General features: G+C 37.7%; 1 long non-coding RNA gene across 1 annotated transcript; it reads left to right on the top strand.

The window, feature by feature from the left end:
• Positions 1 to 3,527: 3,527 nt before the first annotated feature.
• On the top strand, positions 3,528 to 23,540 carry LOC139998828 (uncharacterized). Its single transcript, XR_011803826.1, has 4 exons — positions 3,528 to 4,081; positions 4,916 to 5,024; positions 22,210 to 22,472; positions 23,418 to 23,540. It is a non-coding gene; the product is annotated as an uncharacterized lncRNA (long non-coding RNA).
• Positions 23,541 to 24,148: the final 608 nt, after the last annotated feature.

Raw genomic sequence — 24,148 nt, forward strand, 5'->3', positions numbered from 1 at the left:
TGCTATAAGGTTCTATTGCTCTGTCTTGTCTTCAGAAAACATGTAGGAATTTTGGAGTTTAGAGTAAATTGTGTATTGCCATCTTACTGGGGATGCCAAACTCAAGATTTGAGGGATCTGACACAATCTTAGTGCTATGAAATACCATTTTTGACAAGTCTAAGAGTGGATGGAATTTTTAGCTTAGTTTAGTATTCCAGTACTAGTTACGTTTAAAAAAAATGCTTAAAATCTTCACAAAATATATCATACATATGTGTGTTGTTAATTCTGCCATAAAATGTATACTGACTCCTGGGGTTAGGAATTAAGATCTGCTAACGGTGCCAGATCGCTGTGTACAGGTATTATGAATTATTCATCCTGTTATCCCGGTGTAATCACAATAACGTCTTGGTGCTAATTAGCAAGTGATGGGCTGACACAAAGTCAAGAACACCCAGGAGATATTTTGTATAACAGTTATTCTAATTCTTGCTGGTAAATATCTTTTCTGCTGTTATGATTTTTTCTTTATTTAATAGAAACAGGTATTATTTTGGGACCCTTTTAGTTATTTAAACATTTATTTAAAAAACAAACAAACAAACAAACAAAACTTTTAGGATAAAAGTGAGTTGAGAGCTGAAGTTCTCCAATTAAGTTGAAGAAAACTGTCTGCAAGTTTTCCTTGCTGTCACTAAATTACTTTGTAGTTTTCCCCTTTCTTCCATTACCGGTAAGCTTTATTGTGTGATATTAATAGGAGCTGAATTTAACTTATTTTTAATGAATGCGGAACACCCAAATGTGGAATTGTAAACCATAGCATTTGCTACGTTAATTAAGGCATTAGACATTTGTACATACTAATATTTTTGACTTTAGGGTACACAGTTTAAAATGGCTAGTAGATTTCTTTTGTTTAACGTGAGTGTAACTTGTGACTCATTTTTTCCCTTTCCCACTGTTAAGTCAACTCTCAACATTTTTTGTTTGACTCACTGTTAGTATGTATCAGTGTTCATTGAGGGGCTTTATCAGAACTCAAAGGGCATTACTAATTCACCTTTTATCGCTGTTCCTTAAAAATATCTGTATTTTTGAAATAAGACTGCAGCTTGAAACACTGCTTCATTAATGCAGATAATTTCAGTCTCAGAGCTAAGCCTGTTTAAAAAAAAAAAAAAAAAAAGGAAAAAAAGACACACACACACGGTCCTATTTGTTTTCTTCTCTAGCAGTCTTTTTTTCTTCATTTTGTGCTGTCCGTGACAAGATTTCCTTCCTTCCCCACTCTCCTTGAAGAAACACAGTTTGGTAACTACATGAAGATGTAACTGGTGGGTAGTACCACTCAACTGTATTCTAATGCCCAACGTAGCCTGAATTTTGCTTTACATGCACACAGCTAGCTGTTCTCTGAGTATCTTTTAGTTTAAGGAGAAGGAATAAGAGGACCGAAGAATAACTTTGTGGAATTGATGCTGGCCTTGTTTTATGTGTTTTTCTTGATGTTTGTGCTTCTGTTCATCGGTGGCGTGAGATGTTTTTCTCCCTTTCCTCTCCTCCTCCCCTTTTCCTGTTTCTCTCCCTCAGTCACCACATCCTTCCTAGTTCTGCTTATCACTGAGATTTTTCATCTCTCTCTCTCAGTTCTCACCCTCCTGCCTGTGATTAAACACCTGGAACGTTTCCAGCCTGATGACTGCAGAGTTTTGCAATGAAATTCCTTTGGGATTTGCTGCAGTAAGGCTCTGCTTCTTGAAATGCATTGCTCTGAAGGAGTCAGACTTTCTGTATTCTAATGCTCATCTTTGTATAGATTTTGAAAGTACTGGGCATATTAAATGCATCATTGCTACCTGAATAGCAGAGGCCTCATAGTAGGAAACTGTTTCATTATTACAAACTATATAAAATCCTTCCCCCAGAAAACTTTCTTCCTTTTGGCTGAAATATGTGGACAACTGAACTGATCAACATTCTGATACCATTGACTTTTGAGATTCTGCTTTTGGAGGGTTAGCCTAAAGCAAGAGTTGCATCTGCTGCTATGCACAAGTTAGGTAGGTTTCTAAACCCCAGTATGTGAAATTTGGTTCTGAATAGTATTACTGAGGTTTGTCTTAGCTTCAGCTGTATTAAAAAAAAAAAAAAATCACTTTTGGTGGAAAATGTCATAGCTGCAACATTACATTGCTTAATTGCTATGTTACAATGACAGTTGCTACATCTGATTCAACATTAACTCCTGAAATGAATGGTGGAGGACAATTATCTGTGGAAATTAAACTAAAGATTTTGCGTAAGAGAAAATAAGTGAATATGTCTTGCTAGATAGGAAAATACTCTATGATTGACTTTGAAGTTTCTTCAATACCATTGTCCTAAGTTTTTAGACTGCAAACTGTCCTCAAAAGGCTCTCTGTTTTGTTAATTTATCTTTCACTCAAGGCTGTGTACACTGATAAAACATTATGTATCAATAATGTCAGTTTCCTTGCCAAAAAGCCTTTTTCCCAGAGCTTTTGAGCCATTTAACATAAAGCTGCCATTAGCATTGCCCACCAGCTGAGGCTGTCTAGAACGCAAAGACAATTGAATCAGAAAGGACATTTGTACTCGGTAAATTGAAACATTTGAAAATACTGGAAGATCTAGAAATTAAAGAGATGGAACCAATGCTCTTTACTTCCTTCTTGGTGAAGGAGCTTTCAATCAATGTTAAGCATTTTCATTTGTAAGTTATTCAAGTTATGTTGTCTTATATTTAAGTGCAAAAGAAACCAACAAAATAACAGCAAAAAGAAAGAAGAGGGCAAATTAATTTTCTTTTGAAGCCCTGTACAGGCAGGACTGTATCATCAAGGTATTAGCATTGCTGTGAATGAGCACCTGAGTCACTGAGAGAATGGAAATGTATCATAAAAAGTACCTTGTATCAGAAAACGTAGCTAGAATATTCTATATGATTTGAGCTAGTGTCTCTCTGGAGGCTTCTGGTAGTTTCTTATAGACTGTTAAAAGTCTCACCATCTAAATCAGCATTTAAGCCATGCCTGCTGCACCTAAACTTCACGTGACCATGCACGCTCTCATTCAGCAAGTCTAACCTAAATAATGTAATATCAAATTAGATAATGCATTTAATTTTTTTCCAATTAAATAGTAGTTCAGATTCCTAACATTTTTCTTATTCCCTCTGTACTTCTTTCGGTCTCCTGTCTTCATTCTCTGTTCCTGTCCCTTGCCTTTCCTCTTCTCACAAACTAATTTTTTACTGCCTTTATCTTTTATTCCCTGCTCTTTCCTGAGTCCTGGTGTCCTCCCTGACCTCTCTTCCCTCTTTAAATACTTTCTTCCTGGCCTCATGGAGCATCGCCATGGTGACTGCATGATGTCACTGCACTGGGAACTGTTGCCCAGGAAACTGCGTGATGTCATTGCGGAGACAGTTGCCATGGTTACTGAGGTACCGGGGAGAAAAGGGGTTGTTATTTCACAGATGGCAGGAAATGCTCCCATTAATGGCAACAAAGAAGATGCTTTTATTTATGTATTTCTGTTCCAGGGAGGGCTGCCTGTGATTCAAAGTCCCCGTTCCTTTCCTGATACAGTGTGCTCAGTTTGGGTTTTCATTTGGTCTGTGTGATTCTGCTCACCTATTTCTATCGTTAAATGTTACTGTGAACATCAAGACACAATAAAAAAGGGGAAAAACCTACCTTGTCCAGTGCTTCTGTGTAGTACGGATTCCCACCTGTCGTTGCTCTTTGCTTTTTCCTATTCGTTTTCTTTTGTTTCTGTGATGAGCAGCCCAGCCCAGCTGTTACCCCGGCAGATGTCAGAGGTGCACTAGCAGTGAACGTTACATCTCTGAGCTTGCTTCATCTGCCCCAGGCTCTGTTTCTCTGAAGGGCAAGCTATAATTTGTTTTCCACTTCTTTCATGCCTTTACCAACTTTTGTTTCATCACTGTTAAAATATGCCTGCTTTTTGTTTTTGTTTTTAGTAATTGCAAGAGTTCCAGGAAATGCCCAATGCGAAAGGTGAAGCAGGAGTTAAATAAAAAGTAGGAGCAGCTATTAGAGATATGCAGGTATGCAATAATAAGTTTGTTAACCCTCATTGTGTGCACAGAACAATGTGTAAGCATGTGTGTGCAGCTAATGTTTCGTGTAAGGATGTGGGAATGTAAGTAGCGGTAACCATGTGTCTTAAGTCTGTGCATGTGATGTGTAGATCAGTAGCTCTGACAGAGTGTTGTGTATGTGTATAAACATACATATAATTGCTCTATGTGCAGATGCTCTAGAGTTCACTAGAAGCTGTGCTTACAGGCTTGCCATTAGTTAACCAGGAAACGGGCCATTCTCTGTTGCTGCTGTGTTTTGAGATCCTCAAGTTGAAAATTCTAACTTGGGTTAACTTCCAATTACTGCAGAGCTGAAAACAAGAATTCTATCAAAGATACAGAGTGCTAGTAGCAGGCCAGGTATTGGGATATTGGGACTGAGAAATTTTGGAGTTCTGAAATCTTGACTGAAAGCCAGGTCTCCTGAAATGGTGGGAGGAGACTGGAATTGAGGTAGCAGCTAAATTTTGGCAACACTGGATGAGGAATGGTGGAGAGAGAATATAACTTCATTTGGGTGGAGGGGTGGGAGGGGGGGGGGGGGGGGGGGGAAGATATAGAGAGCAGAATTTCCAGACTTAGTTATGGGGGAAAACAAGGGAATGCCAATTGGGATTTTTTGCTGTTTGTGGTGAAGCAGTAAAGATATTTCATTAGAATTTAATTTTGTATTCCTTTCCTCATACTTTGAAAGTACTATTTGTATAAATGTATATTTGCTCAGTATACTGCAAAAAGTAATCTCAACCTCTTTGCCAAAGTAACTAAAAGGAAATCATGTTTCACATCTCTATCTAGGTAGGGCTGCAGGAAACAAGTTATAAGAGATCAGACGGCAATGAGATAAAACAGATAACGGAGGTGGAAAGCAGCAGTCAGTCAGTGTGGAGAGGTTCATAACAGTCAGGTGAGAGACATAATCACTAGCCAGTGTTTGACCTGTGTGTAAGTTCTTAAATTATAACTTGATAAGTGTTTAGTTAATCAACATGCAATGGTGGTATTGGGATATCAGGTCTCTTTGTCCATTTTGAGCTAAGGGACTTGCATCACTGTGAAATGTGGGTCAGTAATCATGCAACTTTCCTGGACTCTAATGGACTAGAACGATTTTATGGTTGCTAGAATTAGGGTACTGTTGAATCTGATATTGAAGGGATATTTAATTTCTGCCATTAATGGCCACCAGTGTTACTTGTCCTGTTAAATGAGCTTCAGAACGAACCCTGAACTTGAGTTTGTTTCATTTCAGCACTATACCAGACAATGTGAGATTATTATATTTAAATACATTTTAAACATTTATATTTGGGTCATATTTTTTGTTAAAGTATGAGAAAAATCAAGAAGTTGGAATCTTTTTAACTGTCAGAGAGGTCATGAAAAGGTTTGTGAAGCTTATATCTCTCCAAATTTTGCCTGGAATCGGCAGTCAGATTCATGATTCATTATCCATCTGTCTGTCTCTCATCTTTCAACGTGAAATTTTTGTAAATATTTAAATAGTAATTGTATGCTGTGATACAGCAATACTAGAGACCACATACTGATAAATAAATATAGACTTATTTTCTACCACTGTCAGCCAGCTGGGATATCTGTATGTTAAAATCCTGTGTGTAGCAGGGGGAGGCACCATGCCGTGCTGCAGGAATGACAATCCCATGAGCAATGTGAGCTTAGTTTTTGCTGGCCAATGCTTCCATCTACTGGAGATCTCTGTTCTCACAGTATTCATTCTGTGCTGTATTCTGAGATCTAGTCTTGATAGTTAAAATCCTCCAAATATTATCATGTATAAATTACAGTATATAATAAAAATAGTTCCTCTTGTGATATTAAGTGGCTAGCACAAAATGCTTTTACATGCTCTTTACATTTGAAAGATGTGTAATTGAATCAAAACTGTGTTTTTTTCCTGAAATGCAGCATTTAAGACAGTAGTAATATAAATGAAGGTACAAAATTTAAAACTATCTTGCTGGTGGGTAGTTGTGTGATTTGATAATAAATACAGAATTTTCAGGAGGAGACTTCAGAGCCTGTAGGATTGCTCCTTTATGCTTTATGAGCAAACAGGATTGGCGTTGATGTCCATTGAGACATGAAGTATTTTAGTATCAAGACTAGAAAAGTAGACTCAGTATTACTTACGCTGCTACAGTACATCAGAGTTTGCCTGTGCTTCATAAGAGTCACTGTAGGAGGCAATCAACACTGCTGTAGTCAGTACTGATTTGCCTTTCAGGGGAATTAAAGGCTTTTTTTTTTCTTCTGGTGGCTGAAAAGAAACACCACAAATAGTGGATTTTGGTTTTCTTGTTAGCATCTCCCTGATTCCTTAAGCACCTTGAAGTGTTTGATTAGAAAATTTAGGAATAAACTAGTTTCTGGAGGAACTTACCTGTAACCCAGCTAAAAATACTTCTCAGCCCACCTTTCTCTGTGTGGTTCTTCTCATTCTTCCCTGCAAATCCACTGATTTGTTGAAAGACCAGCATGGAATTATTATCCCTGTGATATTTATTATTCTTATCAGGCTTTGTACAAATAAGAACACTGTAAAATGTAAAGAGAATAAATACTTTTGGTTCTGTGTTACTGTTATTTATGACAGTGTTGTTAAAAGTAATAATATCAGAACACCTTTGGACTTGATACAGTACTGTTACAAATCACAGAATCACTGAGTGGCTTGGGGCCATAATAGGATCTAGTTCCAACCAGAACCATGGGCATGACGCCTCCCAACACACCAGGTGTCCCAATGGCCTTGGGCACTTCAGGGATGGGGCAGCCAGTTTCTCTGGGCAGCCTGCTGCAGAGCCTCACCACCCTAACAGTAAAGAATTTTCTCTTAATATCTAATCTAAATCTGCCCTTTTAGTTACCTCTTGTGCTATCATTACACTAAATGTAACATTTTTATATGTAAATTATACACAAAATTTACAAGTTTATGTGCACTAGATAAATTTTATAGGATTTTATATAAACTATCAATCTGTGTATACAGCATAATCACATATGATGATAACATACAAAGTTACTAATATAAATAAATGGTCATTAGCACAGTGCCTCTATAAAAAGGATGTAATGTCAGTGCACCTTGCCCCACCTACATGCAATCTGTGCAGTTCTGTGCCCTTTGGGATCATTATTACAGTGAGATAAGTATCTTCATTTGTTCACGTGAAATCTTGATGTGCTCCCCATGTTGGCCTTCAGTAATTAACTTTGTAGACTACATCAGCTTTTGAATTTAACATTACCTTTAAGCTTTTTGAAATACCTGTGCTTGATAAGGTGTTACATTGTTCACGTGTTTAACTTCATTATGCAGGAGCCAGGAGGCAGGGAGCTGGAAAGATGTGCCAAAGCACAGGAATGGATTTAAGGGATTAAAATATATGCTGTGTTCTATAACATTTTTTTAAAATTACTAGAATTCTAGGAATTTTAGTCTTGAGATTTCCATCAGTTGTTCTTCCACTGTTAAGGAAAAATAGTTCAGGATGTATTCCACTCCATGTGTTATTTGTAAACTGATCCTGTGTGGGGATGTTTCTGTGCTTTTGTAAAATTAAACAGCTCCAGATTTCTAGGTAGCATATATTCTGACCTAATTGTTGAGAATGCGGGGGAAATGAGTCTGTAAATGGTAGGAACACTATAGCCTGTGTCTGAAGTGGATAATTCATGTGGACAAAGAACTACTGTTCACCTTAGCAGCCATCAGAAGCTGAGTAGAAATAACTGAGCTGAATATGCAGTTAAAGAGATTATGTGGAGCCCAAAGGCAGAAACTTAAATGTTTTTAGTTTTCCTTGTGTTGTTAGTTCATTTGTAGGAGCAGCACTTTCAGAAGCTGCCATTCGTAGTCATTTAAAATAAGAAGCATTTTCTTGGAGGTGAAAAACCAAACTGAAACAAAAAACCCCACCTGACAGTCCGTCATATACCTGCAATATACATGCACCTAGAGGTGGAAGGAATGCTTTTCTCTGCGTAATCATGCGGGAGCACATTCCACTGCTGATGTACGTGCTTTCGTCCTAGGGGTGTTCTGACTATCAATATCTTTATGGCTTACATGCTATCTAGAGCTTTAGCAGATTGTGACTTGTGCAGGCAAGTCTGTGCATTGTGAACTGAGCTTTAATTAAAAAAAAATCTTTTTACTACCTTTGAACTCAGATGACTCACTGTCAGTGTCAATGGATATATGTGCTCTTGCTGTTTCAGTTTTCTTAGGAAGTTATTAAGAATTTAGTAGTCAGTCGGATTGTAACTTATAATGTTCCTTGAGAATTTACTTACAGTGGCCTCAGTTACCTCATATGTGATGTGGCTATAACTTTAGACAGTGACGTATCTTGGAGAAATTGTATAATGCTTGCAGTCCTAGGAGGTGAAGAAAACAAAGAGGTTGCGATGTATGGATGGATGTGATTCAAATAATAAATCAGTATGTGTTTTTTGTTTTGTTTTGTTTTTGAACCAGCTTCCTAGCAGGTAAAGAACATGAATATAGCCTTGTTGCACCACAGTTGTCTGTGACTAAATCATAAAAGCTCATAAGAAATTTTTCACTGGATAAATTAACAGGCAGAAGATGTTTCAAGGTAGTTTTTCCCTGAAGAACTTATTTGTGCAATCATAAGCACAGTAAGATGTTCCTTAAATTTGAAGATAATATCGGTTATTTCAGAGGAAGAAAAGTGTGTATGTACAGGAAGAAAGAAGGGTAGTTATTGATCTGAGCAGTTGAGTCATATGGAAATCAATTTACTTTTCAGTTCCTGGAAACTGAGCATTGCAGCTGGTTATTTATTGTTGTGTTGTATGCTTTCTACCTGTGTCACTGATGGAACAGAGAGCGCTTCTGCTCTGAAGCAGAAAGAGCCTACAAATTGGCTGCTCTGTTAAACAGGGAATGGTTTAGGTCAGAGGTTGGACTCGGTGATCTTGGAGGTCTCTTCCAACCTAGGTGATTCTGTGATTCTGTGATTCTTTCAAATGGCTGAATGGTGCAATGACAGCAACATTCACTGGTGATACTTTGTGACTGATGCCTCATTTTGCAAGCTTTACGGAACTTGCTGCCTTGTACACTTCGATGATGCTCTGTTGTATGATGTCAGTTCTGGTTTTGAATATAACTCTATTAAATCTTGTCAAGTGGCAAGCAGATGTGAATTCATTTTCATGTTCTAGGTGTCCAGTTATACTCAGCTTGGCACGACAGTAGTTGGGAAGTCCTGGTTACAGTGGTCAGTCCTGGAGTGCTCTGACTGAACAAGCAAGAGAAATGAAATAGGGTTATCTGTTTACACAAGTTTGTCTGTTTTAACAGTTTTGCTATTTTTTCCCCTGTATCAGCCGTAGTGGTTGAGTACCTATCTTATTTACTCATTTCTGTTCTATTCAATAAGGTTTGTAGAGAGATCTTTCACGCCAATTGTTCCATTGTGTATTTTATGCTACTTCCACCTTCTTTTCTTCTCCCTATCTATTAGATCTTGTTTCCACGTGTTTATTAATCCTTTCACTGTGTTTCTTGTGTTCAAAAGGAACAATAGAGAACTCTTTTTCTGTGTTTGGAATTATTTCTTTCTGAAGGTTTTGATTGCTTTGGGTAAACAAGCCAAATGGACAAACACCAGTTGTAATAATGGAAAGAGGGGAGGGGGGTCTCCTTCTGCAACATAAACCACCTTCCCCTCATGTCCCTAAAAAAGGACATGGTGGAGAAAGAAAGGACCTGTGGTGTCCTCTGAGGAACACTCCAGGCCTGTCAGTGGGTTGTGTTCAGCATCATCCAGAGAACCTCTGTTGCTATCTGCGGTGTTATAGCGCCAAAACTCCCAAGCCAGGAAAGGAAGTTTCTTTTTATTTTATTGAGTCTCTCTGGGTTGTGTGAGTGAATATCTCTAGAACTGTGTCAGTGTTTCCTTCCTCATGTTGTAGATTTTGGAGCATTTCTTAGCACCAAAAATTTAATCTGTTTGCTTTTCATAGAGGCTCTAGAGACAACACTTGAAGAATAAACCCAACTCTCATGTCACCGTGCAGCAGAACGTTAGCACCACTTTGTTTCTTTTTTCTGTCCCTGGCTCCACAAATAGTCTCAGTGGCACAGGAGTCTATACTGACTGTTAAATCATACGTAGCTTCACCATAGTTAAAAAGGTCTTGTTACGTGTATCTGAATCCACACTGAAAACGTAAAAAGTAGAAGCTAACTCTAATCCTACAGAGCTCTTTTTCATGTTATTTCTGGTACTGCTGCCAATGAATGCCAAAATGGGATACAGTTTTCGGTAGCCTCCTTTAACTTTAAGCACTGTGGATTACTTGTCTATATATATTTCAAGGTACTTATGGATCATGTAGTTATGCTCTTCACGAGTTACGTGAGACACTCTGTGAGTAACCATCTCAGAATGTAAACAAGTTAATTTTCTGGCACTTCTCATTAGAGGTTCAGAATCCTGCCACTTTTTGTCTGTTGCTGTTTTTATAGTGTTATGAAGATTGGAGTCAGCCAAGATTTACGTGGTGTTAATTAGATTACTTACTTCCAGGGACATGACAAAAAGTGTGACCTTTTCAACATCATTTCCCACCTCCAGTTCCTGCTAAAGATTGGTGTTGACACAAAGTTTTTATGCTGTTTTTTCCTTCTTCGTAATTACAAGCTAAGTTTTCTGGGAAGGTGGACAGTTCTTCCATGCTCGTTTCTTTCCAAGTGCATGCCTTGTTCTGCAGACATTTTATTTCTATATATACATATACATGTATATATACATATATATACATGTATATACATATACATGTATATATATGTATATATATGTATATTTGTGTGTGTGTGGTGAACAAACAGAAATTGTTTGAAGACCACTTAATGTGAACATTTGCAAGGCGAACTGTTTGTAGAATGAGCTTTTTGAAAAAAAATTAGCTTTTCTGAAGTGCATACGAAAGTCAGAAAGTACTGCATTGTATATGATGATAAAGTAGAGTTCCCTGCCTTTCGCTTTCTTCTGATTTAGTTGAAAGTACTAGAAAGATATGAAGTCTTTGCCCAATCAGTGAAACAATTGGTTTATCAGTATTGTGTAAACAATGCATGCAATGAGCGAGTAATTTCTGGTGAGTGCCTGATAAAGAGGTAGGCATCCACATCTCTTCATGACCAAGAACTTTCAACTCCCATCACTAAAACTATTCCACTTCAAGTCTCCTTGAGGCTTTAAATTCCTGCAAAGTGAGTTTTCTCCTCTCTGCCAGGATTGGTACCATCTACAATAGGTTTGAGACCATTCATGGGGTGGAAGGAGAAAGCAGTAGTTGCTTGGATTAGAGGACTGCTTTTTAAAATAAAGAAGTGATTGTCTTTTCCAGTATTGATTGTACAAGAAGGTTATGGACAATTTTAATAAGAAATCTGTAATGCCATATTTTATTTTTTTTTTTGATGAAGAGGAAAATCTGAAAATATGTGCAATTAACACTTCAAAATAATGTTATGAGATAATTCAAAATCTTACCAAGAAGCAGAATTTTCTGGCACTATGAACTCCTAGTCCATTTTTTTGATTTTCTTTTCAGGTTTGCAAGGGGAGGATTTATATTTCTTATGAAATAGGATGTTAGATGCACTTAAGAGTGGCAACTTAGTGATCTCTGCTAGCTTCAGACATGTGAGTTAGTAATGCCTATGCATATTCATCAGAAGAATGATTTTTCATCAGTATGGTTTATGTAGTTTTACATATGCTTTGTTGTGGATGTAGGATACCCTCTTGTGATCTTTAGATTTGCCAAAGCACGTTGAAAGTTCTGAAAGAAAGAGACTGCAGCCTATTTCCTGCAACATGTTGTTCTGTAGGAAAATATGAAACAAAATCAGCAGCTTGTTTTTTCTCTGATTTCTTCAAGGTAAAGCAAAGTGCAAACTTACTGGCTAAACTTAATTCCAGGACTATAATCCTGCTTTATTTTTTCACTAGGACATTTAGGTGGATAACCAGGAATTTAATGGAATCATAATGATGTAAAATAAGTGAGGTTAGTCACACAATGTTTCCTTTTGATGGAAGAAAGACCAATCACTGACTTACGTGCAGTGTGAATCTTGCAGATTCTAAAAGCAGGAGACTGCAGTTTGAGCAATTTTATAAACACTAGGGAAGGCTCTCAGTCTTCTGCCAAATTACCGTTGTGGTCCTTGCATTGTCAAAGGGTAATTCATAATGTTTTAGAAACCTTGTCAGCTGGAATCTCTGGCATAGCCCTGTACACAGCACACATGCAAACCTTATTAAAAAGCACATGATGTGTTTGTTGCCAGGGAAACATAAGCCATTAAGCTCTAGAAGCATAATTCATAAGAAACAAATATTAGCTATTAACATCTACTTTCTCCATTAGTGCCATGAAACCTATATGAAATAGCCTTGCAGTCTCCTAGCTAATGGAAATGACATAACTGGAGAATGAAAAGGTGAAATGAGAAATTATAATTCACCGAGCTCTAAGTACAGACAGAGTAATGAGAATGTGGGACTGGGCATGTTTTCTTCTCTCATGTTGATAATACATTGAGCACCTGGTTATCCTGCTCATGTTATTGAATATTATGACTCACATTGAAAGCAAGCCTTTGCCAAGCAAAGAAAGAACAGGTCTACTTTTCCCAGGAGTCTTTCTGGAATATGAAAATAAAAATATGAAATATGAAAATAAAAGCTAGACATGGGAAGGAGAATGGAAAAGTATTTTCTATTGTTTTAAGTTTTGATACTGAAATCATTTTAAATTTGACTTACGGATTTAATATCCCCTTTAATATCCATTTTCTATTCCATTATAATTGGCTAACACAATGTGGTTATAGCTTTTTAAAATTTTTGTCTTTTGGTCAATCTCAATTTGATCTTAAAGTCTAGAAGCTAATTTCTTCATCTTTCTCTTTCTGGTAATTATATTGGATTAATTACTTTTTTAATATTCTGCAAAGTTCATGATAATTTTTTGTGAAGAATTCATCGTAGCCACACAGGCACTCTGTGGCAAACTTTCACTGTGCTTGTGTTCTGAGAAATATTTCTAGCAAAAAATGAGGAGGGGAGTGAATCTGGCTTAATTTTTGCCTGGTCTAAACAGTTGTCACTTCTGAAATGCCATCCAGGACCATGGATAGTCAGGACCCTAAAGCTGGCTTGTGTTACTCATATGTGGTGGCTACCTTTGTTCAGCTTGAAGATCAGGAAGTCAAAGTCATTACTGCTCTTTACTCCCAGCTGTTCCATTGATTTTGAACCATCCTTTTTGAGAGGAGAATTAACGTTGTCTGCGGAAAAAAAAGTGTTGATTTTACCATATTGGGGTAAAGCTAGCAAAAAAACGAGATTTGTAACCTCAGGCTCCAAGTCATCTAGAGTTTAATACAATAAATCAACTACAGTCAATTGAAGTCCATTGTAGCTTTGCTCAGACTTTATTCAGGCACCATGCCTGCGGCTCCAAAGAGAGGTCTATATGAGAACTGAACAAATAGTGACTGGGTGCTTCCAGACTTTGCCCCCACAGCTCTAATGTAGTTTCAGTTAGCTCGCATGTAGTTTCTGTTCAGATAAGTCACAATGAAATAGTAGAACTGGAGTATACCCTGCTTTTTCCTGGGTTTTATGGGACTTTCCCTGATAGCAACTTCAAGGATTTGGCAGTGAGTGAATATTAAGAAATGAGCATATGACACTGATGACTTTTTTTAGTGGTGTGATTGTGAGAATCTGCGTCAAAACTCTGGTTTGTGAGCCTTTGACAACCTATGTGAATGCAGGGATAAGCCTGCAAAACAGCCTTGTGTAGTAGGGTGGTCTTTGAAGAACAGGAAACACTGTATCAGAGATCTCAAGATAACATAATTTAGCTTGAAATGGGCCTCCAGAGATCATGAAGAACAGGCTGAACTTTGAAGTTAGATCAGATTGTGCAGGGCCTTGTCCAATCAGCTGTTGGAAAATCTTCAAGAATAGAGATTTCTCAGTCTTTTTAGGCAACCTTGTTTCAGGGCTTAACCACTCACACTGATTGTTTTTTCCATGTATATTAAGTCATAACTTCTCCTGCTGCAATCTGTGACCATCGTATCTTGTCCTTTCACTGTGTACCTCTGAGAAGAGTGGTTCTGTCTTACCTGTAACTGCCCTTCAGATATTTGATGACAACAATTCAATTCCCCTCCCAAAGCCTCTTGAGGCTAAACAAATTCAGATCCCTCAGTCTTTCCTCATGCATCATGCAGTCCAAGCACTTAAATATTTCAGTGACCTTTCAATGTACTCTCAATTTATCAGCATTTCTTTGGTGCAGAAAGGTCCCAAACTGAACGCAATGTTCAAGGTGCTGTCTCACAAGTATGAAGCAGGGTTTGCTTCCATCAGTCTGCCAGCTGTGCTTTCGCTAATGCAACCTTTTATGTCCTTAGCCCTTGCCAAGAAATGTTGCATTTGCAGACTCATATTGAGTTTGGGTTTCACTATGATCCTTTAGCTTGTTTTATGGTGATTTTTTCTCCCAGGTGCAGGACTTGTGTTTGCTTGTGCTGAATTTCACAAGGTTCTTGTTGACCTATTTGTGCAGCTGGATGAGATCTCTCTGAGTGGCAGCCCTGACTTCCAGTGTGTGAATTGGTCTCTTTAACTTAATGTCATCTGTGAACTTGAAGAAGGTGCATTCTATTCCATCAGCAAGCCCGGGTTACTGATGGTGTTAAACAATATTGACCCTGATACAACCTGCAACCAGCTTAGACTTTGAACCATTGGCCTTTGAGCCTAATGGTGCAGCCAGTTTTTCACCTACCCTTTTGCTCACTTATCCAGTCCATACGGCCCCAATTTGACTACAACAATGGCAAAACCCTGCTACTCCATGTTCACAAAACCAGTTATTTTATTGTAGAAGGCAGTTGGATTTATCAGGCATAGTTTTCCCTTGGTAAATCTGCAATAACTGTTCCCAGTCACCTTTTTGTTCCTTTGTGTGCCTGGAAATGGCTTATGGGAGGATGTGTTCCTCTTCAAATATGGAGAATTCTGAAACTTTCCAGGGGTACACAGTCAATTTCAGTAGCAGAAATTACTGTTACAGCAACAAGTTGGCCAAAGTACTGAGAAAATTGTGCCTTAATATCTGAATAAAGCATTGTTTGTCTTGTAAGTTGGATCTGTGGGAAGGCGGATTTCTAGCAGCTCAAGTCTGATGCGGCTCATGTGTGTAAACACAATATCACAGCTGTACATGTCTGACAGCACAGATGTCATATTTATACTAGCTGATAGCATGGTATACTAAAGGATACACCCAAATGTGCTGCATCTTGATATCGAGTGTCCCCCTATGAAATAAAAAACGTGGAAGTTTGTGGAGAAGTTTATTCTTTGAGATTAGTCTCCTTCAAGTTCAACATCAGGAAAAAACACTGGGCTGCTATGAGGACACATGTGTTTCATGTGTGCCTGAATACTGTGCCATTTTTGACCTATCATCCCCAAACACCATTTGCCATGCTGTAGCAAAAAGCAGCATCAAACTGCTTAGGAGCTCACCCATAAATGGCTCTTTTCCTCTGAAAGCAAGCAACAGATATGCATGCAGACTCCCTTTGCTGAGAACACAAGCTCCTGCTTATCATGGAATATACCTAGTGAAAAAAGGGCAGACAGGGAGGTACAGTGGGTGGAGAAGGCTGCACAACTGCAGCTTTCTTTAGATGCTGACAAGACAAGCAAGTCAAAGTTGAAGGGCTTCAGTTTCTCAGTGTATGCAGTGTCTCGCTCTGACTAGAGCATCACGATTATGTGATTGTTCTTCAAATGTATGGAAACTGAGTGGAAAGAGGATTTTGGAGTGGGAGAGACATTGCTTATGTTATTTGATGATTTGGCAACGTTGGTACTAAACAGTGAGAAGGGAAGCCTTGGCACCTGTGACTGCCATTGTTCTGTTTTCAGGCAGTTTGGGGCTTTAAACCTACTGTTGCAATTTCAGAAGTGACATGAGCCAAGTGGAAGTTTCTTGACCCATTGGTATGAAGGCATGCACAGGTGCTAGTGGTAAACTTTCTTGTAGCTTGCCCCAGCTGGAGAAAATTATCTTCACAGTTGGCCACAGCTTTTCTTGATTCTCACTGACAAGAGTTATACTTTTTCTGTCAAACCACTGGACATTATGAGGTCACTGCTTAGTTTTGACATGGTTTAAAGTAACATGTTCAGATTCACTGAAGCATCAGATCATGATGAGAAGAGCCTTTACACGGTGAAAGGAGTCACCCTTCTATTGCTGCCAGTTATTCTGGGCTTCTAATGAATTATTAACAAGTAGTAAAATAATAGCCACTCTTAATCAGTTGTGTCCTGTGATTGTGCAGAACAATTAGCGCTCTCTACCCCTTGTGATCTCTAAGAACAAGGATATATAAAAGTACCAAGAAAGGTAATTTGTAATGAATGAACACGTGAAAGTAGCCTCTTATGTTTGGAGACTCAGCTTCTTAGAGATAATCCTATTACTGATATGCAGGAAATCTCTTGGAATTTTTCTAAGTTGCAACATATAAATGAATATAAAAATGAATGTTTCTAGATGACAAAAGAATTCCCAAAAGCTACATATGTGTTTTCCAGCACAAAATCTTCAACGTATTATTTATATAGATTTGTGGTTTGCTTACTCTCTAAAGCATTCAGATCAAATTTTATCTGTGAGCACAAATGGAAATTCAAGTTCTTAATTGACCCTTCAGCACTACACCCAGAATGTCCTGGAATGTTAATCTCTCCTTCTATCAGTGATCTTTACCTGATGTTCCTAAAACATTTACACTTCTTTTGCATAAGCAGATCTTGCTATTCTGGGACTAATCACTGAGAGGAGATTGTGAGCTTGTACTCACAATGTTATGTAGCCCCTCTGGATGTGTTTGGATCGCAATGGAAGCTACATTCTTATCTGGGGTGACTCTGGTACTCAACCTGATCTACATAGGTAAGTCTTAATGTCCTCAGCAAAGTTTCCAGTAAAGCAACATCCTGAAGATATGAAACTTCTTAACTGACAATTAGAAATGTTCCAAATTTTACACACCCTTCTTAAACATAGTGTACTGCACTTTGCAACAGCACCCCAATCACAAGTTCCACACCTGAAATATTGTGAAAGTAAAGACTAGTTTAAAGCTAACAAACATATTGCTGTAAGCATATGTAGAGAACCTGTCATCAGTACTTCACTTCCTTGCCCAGTTACCACCCAGTTCACATTAACAATCTTTAGTATGTCCTAGGTTATCATGAATTTATTCATCGATCCTTGTTTCTGATGGATTGTCACATATGGATTTTACATACTGTGTTAGGTGTAGCAGGCTTCTTGGGAATAGGATTACTGACACAAGTGATGATGATGTTAAAAACATGGTAATTATTGCCACAAGTATAAGTAATAGAGTAAGTATCGCTGCTGAGTTAGGTGGATTTAGTTACGGCCTCTTCCATGTATTCATTACCAATGATGCTGAGTCTTGAGGTTTCTGGCAGTTAAAGGGGCTGTCAAAGACTATTGAAGGCCATGGGAGTTTTTTCTTTCAGCGGTGTTGCTTGGGTAGTAAGTGAAGTTGATGCATCTTGATGCTAAAAGCCTTAGTATGCTCTTATTGATTTTCCACTTTGTTTTCATCTCTGGCTACAAACGGCAAAACTTGAAATGTTAGATCTAATAGATCTAATATGACAACCTTGGGGAAAAACTCTGGGCTTTTAGGTGGAAAAAAAAAAAAAAAGGTTTTCTCTCTCCCCTTCTTTCAGTATTGGCATAATTTGCCTGTAGGTGGTTATATTCATGTTTCTACTTAACATTATTGAACTGAATAATTTGATATATGGTACAAAAGATGTATTTAAGATTTCAGCTGCAGACTGTGCAGTGGATTGAATGAATGAAAATATTACTGTAATTACTATTTTTGGTAAAAACGTTCAATTTTTGATGAATACAAGCATCATAGAGCAAGAGCTCAACACTGCTGAGGAGAAAAGGAGAAAGATGTATGGCTAGGTTTTTATTTCTGTTGTGCCGATCCTGGGATGTATGGTTCAGGAATGCATACAACAGCTTCAGGACATTTGTTCCCTGAGGAAGATTTCTTCTAATGGAGAACATCCATAACTGAGTATCACTTCTATTCTCTGTATTCTGTAGCGGTTTGGGGAATACCTGCTCATCCAGTTAGTCAGGCTTTCTGGGTGTTTTGAGTTGTCAGATAACAGGAAAGATACGGCTTTTGAAGCCAGTGTATTCCTAAATATTTTCCTTCTTGTGCCTGAGCATTCTTTAGGTGGTAATCAGCCCCTGTGTTCTCTTCCCTTTAACAAAGAAGGCAAGTGTCAATAACCTTGAGAATGCTAATGTCTTATTGACTATTGCCTTTAAGCACTGTTTCAAATTAAAAGCTCTCTCAGCACAATTTTAACTACGTTTGAAACATCCGCAATCTGTCTACCCTAGGGATTTAGCAGTGCCCAAACTGGAAGAGCAGATTTGTTTCAGCAAGAGTTGGATAGTTTGAAGAGTTTGAATAGTTTGTTACATGCAATCATCAGTTTGTCTGACATTCTAGTTCATCTCCTTACAGCAGGATGCAGGGTAGCAAATTTTACATCACCTGTAAAGATGAAGAATTTTTTTATGTGCTGGTGTCATCAAACACTCATAAAAATGTAAGTGACCAACTCATGTCTCAGTCAGATTCCCAGAAATACCCACGCCCATCATCACTGTCGTCATGCACTGTCTTCTATATGCAGCTAAATCCTCACATAAACAAACATCGTATGTATTGGTATGCACATACACCACAGACAGAAATAATACCTGTTTAGATCTAGTATATAAAACTGTTAACCTGGGAGGTCCACATACTAAAATCCCTTCTAGAAATGTTCTGCTTTCTTCAAAATGATGATTAAAATCTACCCAAAGACTGCATCAGATAGATATTTCATATTGTAGAGGAGATTTAAATGATAAATCTTTTAAATTATGTCACTTTAATAAGGTCTTGGCAGTCAAAACAAAATTATAAAATTTATATATATTGAGGTTGCAGTTTTAGTAGTGACAGAATTTTGCAGTGACTGACAGCTATCAGAAGTATCAGAAGGCTTTGCGTGAAGTATTTTGAACAGAATGCATATAGCTACCTGAATTTGATTGTTTACTAGACTACCACTAAACTCAAGATGTCGAGTTAAAACATCAGAGATGTCGAGTTAAAATTATCATAGAACGGCTTGGGCTAGAAGGGACCTTAAAAACCACTGAGTTCCCCCCCCCTACCATGGGCAGGGATGCCACCCACCACACCAGGTTGCTCAAAGCCCCATACAGCCTGGCCTTGAACACCTCCAGGGATGGGGCAGCCACAGCTTCTTTGGGCAGCCTCTGCCAGTGCCTCACCCCCCTAACAGTAAATAATTTCCACGTGACATCTAATCTGAATCTGCCCTCTTTTAGTATAAAACCATTTCCCCTTATATAGTTATGATTGGAATAAAAAGAATATGCTAGCAAAGATATATATTCTGAGTTAGTAATCTAAATCAAAGCTTCAAATATTAGTTGAGTGATAACTTTGTCCTAGCCATTGAGTTATTTAACTTGCTTAGTCATAAGCCTCTTGTGTCATTCTGGATTATAAGTTAATATCTTTAATGCTGCTTTCCATAGAACTTTGAAATTGAGAGAAAACATTTGTCCTCTTTGTTCTGCTTGAGATTCTGTCAGAACTCAGTCTGACCAAAAGATGTCTGCACATCTTACTGTTCCCTGTTTCTGATAATCTTTTGCTGTTTAAGCAATCAATTGATTTGTTGCAAATATGAATACCATGTCTTTCAGTTCAAATTCCTAAAATAATGTTTATTCTGGGTTCTCTCCCACTATGTTTTCTGTTTTTACCAATTTTCCAGAACCTTCATGACGTATTTTGTACAGTGGGAACATATTAATCAGATTTTTTCCTCGTTTAATTTCCTGACCAAACATTGTACAAACAAGCTTAACTGAAGAGTGCTTGAGCACTTGGAACCCTGTAGAACAAAGTGATGTAGCTTTATACATATATATATATATATATATATATATATATATATATATATATATATGCATACAGACTCATACACATATATAATATATGAGGCTATTACACTAGTAGATTATGGTATTTTCCCCCCACACTTGGATTTCTTTAATCAAATTAACCTGTCATATACACTAAATAATAATGTATTTGTTATTCCTCAAGGGAAATCAAAACATATCTGCAAAAGCTGAAGTTATCTGTTGCTCAAGAGTGATTACATTTATTTCAAGCAAAATGGAGTATGAATAACCAGGGTTTTCATTAGGTCACTTGAACAACTGGAGAATGATTTCAATAGAAGAGGCCTTAACAGCTTATCCCCTGTTCATTTCTTTCCTGCATTTTATGGAATGGAGGCGTGGTTGTTCCTAGGCATGTCTGAAACACAAGTGGCAAAAATGTTTGTGAGAGTTGTGGTCATGATCGTGCGGGAAGTCTAGATAATTTTTTCTACTCTTTAATTTTAGCTAGAGTAAAAGTGGTAAAACAGCTTGTGTCTCTCAGAAAATGTTGTTTTAGGGGACAGGTAGGAAGCTCACAAGAAGGATTAATGAGCTTCTAACATAGACCAAATAAGAGGAATTGGACCATGAGAATAATGTTGTGTTACACAGTTCCTGAGATAAAAGTTGTACTTCTGTTTTATGAGAGTGCTACTCAATTAAGAAGTTGCTTGTGGGGAACTATCTGCACAGCTGTCACGTGGCTAAATCTGGTGACAGCCTGCATTGGTTCTGAGGAGGATTTTTTAATCTGCTAAGGATTTTATTAAAATATAATAGTCCAAAGGGAAATTTGAAATGCATCTCATGCCATTAACTCTTCCGCATTGATGGCCTGAATTATAAAAATGAATAAAGCATTGATAAAATAAAAATAAAATCAAGTTAACTTATTTGTTATCTTGTAGGAGGAGTACAGTCCTTGGACTGTTGCTTTGATAACATTGGCAATGATACCACAGGGCTGGGCATATTTCATGATCATACAGAGATAATTTAATCACTTGCTGAAGGACTGACTATATCTACTTCAATTCTCTTGAGCTATCTGCATATGAATTTATTTTTATGTCCTCTGATATTTCTTCTCAATAGAGATGCTCAGCAGAAAATTGGTCCAGAAATACCATTCATTTTATTTTTTTCAGAAACACTTTTTTTTAATTTTATGTTTCTTGATCTGATCTTTTAATGAATAGGAATAGAATGAATGACCTTTCTGGTATCCTTTTAGCAAGGGAACTGTGTTCCTACTGTTAGCTACACCTCACTACTGGAGTTGGAATCTTTTTTTCCTTGTTAGCAATTCCTCTTTTATGGATTCCACTTTTTTTGTTTCCAACATCATTGTCATCCTTCTGTGAGTAATTCTTCTAATTAGATCCAAATTTTGCTCACTTAAGGAAGATTGCACAAATAGAAAATGGTCTTGTGCATCAAAAAAGTACTAAATAATGCTCCTGTCTCCTGCTCTGCTGTACTGTATTATTAGGACCATCTTAGGAAAACTTTGCTGAAAGCAAAATATCATATGCAGTTGTCTACTTGCAAGTATGATCTCTTTTCTCACCATGTTTATAGGATGTGGCTAGGAAACCAGCAAAGGAGGGGGAGAGACTTTGCTAACATAGTATGTGACCATTTACAATGTAAAATTGTTATCTGTTTTTGTCCTTTATCAATTGTACAGGCTAACTGATGTATAAACTAGCATTTCAGAGGAGCATCCCCAAAAGAAATCTTGTTTTATAGCGAACTTTGGAGGAATGTTAGACAGTTCCTCTGTGGGAGGTAGTTTGCATACTAATGCATTGTTCTCTTTGTGGTTTGTTTGTTTCACTCTTTGCTTTATCATTTGCCATCATCAGGAGGAAGACTTACATGGGAGCTGGAATTCTGACATTGTGATCAGAGGGTGGCAGCTATTTCAAGCCTTTGTGATACAGTTTTTCGCAAGCAACCCACAAGCAGAACATTTGTTGCCAGTATGGTACTAGACAGAAACAATATTGGTCATGAAAAACACAATAAGTTTTTGGAGGAAGTGACATATGTAACTGTTTGCATAGAGGCAACCTAAGACTTCTATAAATCTATAAATTAATTCCATTCAGGCTCCATCAGTGATCTGGTATGTGATTTTGAACAATTTACTACATGGTTTTTGCTTTCATCCTTTGTCTGTTTTGTCTATTCAGGTATGAATGGAGATATTCATGATATGCTAACGTTGTCAGACTTGGTCAGAGGAGAGTAATCACTGTAGACTTGGATACCTATGTTATGCTACTTAGACACATTGTTATTCTCACTCCAGTTAAAACCCCTCTTAAATGAGTTGACCTGGCTCACAACAGAGTAGAGAAATTTCCACAGTATATCAAATGATTTTGTCATTTTGTCCAGTACTGGAGCCCTGTAGTTGACCAGGTACTTCAGTATGATGAACACACCCACTGAAGCATGTTGCTACTCTGGGTGAGAGAAAAAGAAATCGTTGCCTCCTGATGCAAAGGTTGTGCTTCACATCAGGAGGTACACTCATGCTTATCTTCCAAAAGCTTTAATACAAGGCTAGGTTCAGCCTTTTTCAAGTCTGAAAACTTGGCTGACCTTTCAGAGACCATTTATATGCATTCAATTCATGAAGTGATTCATTTAGTACACCAGTAATCTGCTGAGTATAACGCTTCTAGGATTCTCTTTGGACTGCAGATATGAGGATGTGGAGACCAGATATTAAGAGCCTTGGCAAAGCTGCCATCCCTTTTTAGTACTCCTGTAGAGAATGTTTAGTTTCTGTTTGTGGCCTTCAGAAAGAAAACAGAATTAAGTCAATGGTTCCACTCTATGTAATGAATGGAGTTGCATGATTGCCATTTTTTAGACATTTAATCTCTACTACTGTTTCAAGCCTTGGAGTCTTGATATAACCACGCTAGGATCTATGGACAGGAAGCTGTAATGTTTCCTAGCCTCTCTGAGCTCTTTTTTTTGCAGAGGTCTAGATGAGAACACAGGATATGTTACTGTAGATAAGCTCCTGTCTAATATTTTATTTCCTTTACCTCTGTAGATTGAAGCAGAAATGAAATTCCTGAAAATCAAACTTATTAGTTGCAAGGACACACAAGAATCTGGCAATCTTTGTAAAGAAGAGCCATCTACAGCCTATCTTAGGCAAACTGTTTCCTGATAATTAAGGTTAGTAAATAAGTCCTTTTTTTTTTTTTTTTTCCCCTCCTCTGAAATACACAGTAGGGAAGGTTGCAGCTAATGAGAGTTCTGGATGCTCAGCAGCTTCCAGGGTTAATTTTTTTCTCTGTTGGCTTTATAGCTAACATTTCACAGACCTGCAGAACAAACTGAAGAAGGTGTTTTGGGAGGGAAGCCTAAACTGTCAGAGTACAGGATTGTTTTATGAGTACCGAAGATCAAACAATAGTAATATTTTAAGTTTATTCTTAATGGAAATATAACAGCTTCTAAGACTTTAATGCCCTTTATTAGCCACAATTACAGAAGGGTAGTTCACCTGAGAAAAATTTGTTGCCAACAGATTGCCAGACCTCAATTTCAACTCCTGAGGAAATAAGCACTTCAAGATCAATCAAACCCGCTGTGTTTTCTATGTACTGTACTGCTTGTTCTGCTCAGTGTGACTCCAAGTAACACACCACACACTTTAATCCCAAAAGGCAGATGTGAATGAATACTGATTCTCTAGCAGAGAGCAGGACTTTTGAATGTCCTCAGAAACATGCCTGGCACTTGTGGCTATGGTTCTAAATATCCTTAATTTTTCAG

This window comes from Anas platyrhynchos, chromosome 16 (assembly GCF_047663525.1).
Source record: "Anas platyrhynchos isolate ZD024472 breed Pekin duck chromosome 16, IASCAAS_PekinDuck_T2T, whole genome shotgun sequence".
Lineage (NCBI taxonomy): Eukaryota > Metazoa > Chordata > Aves > Anseriformes > Anatidae > Anas > Anas platyrhynchos.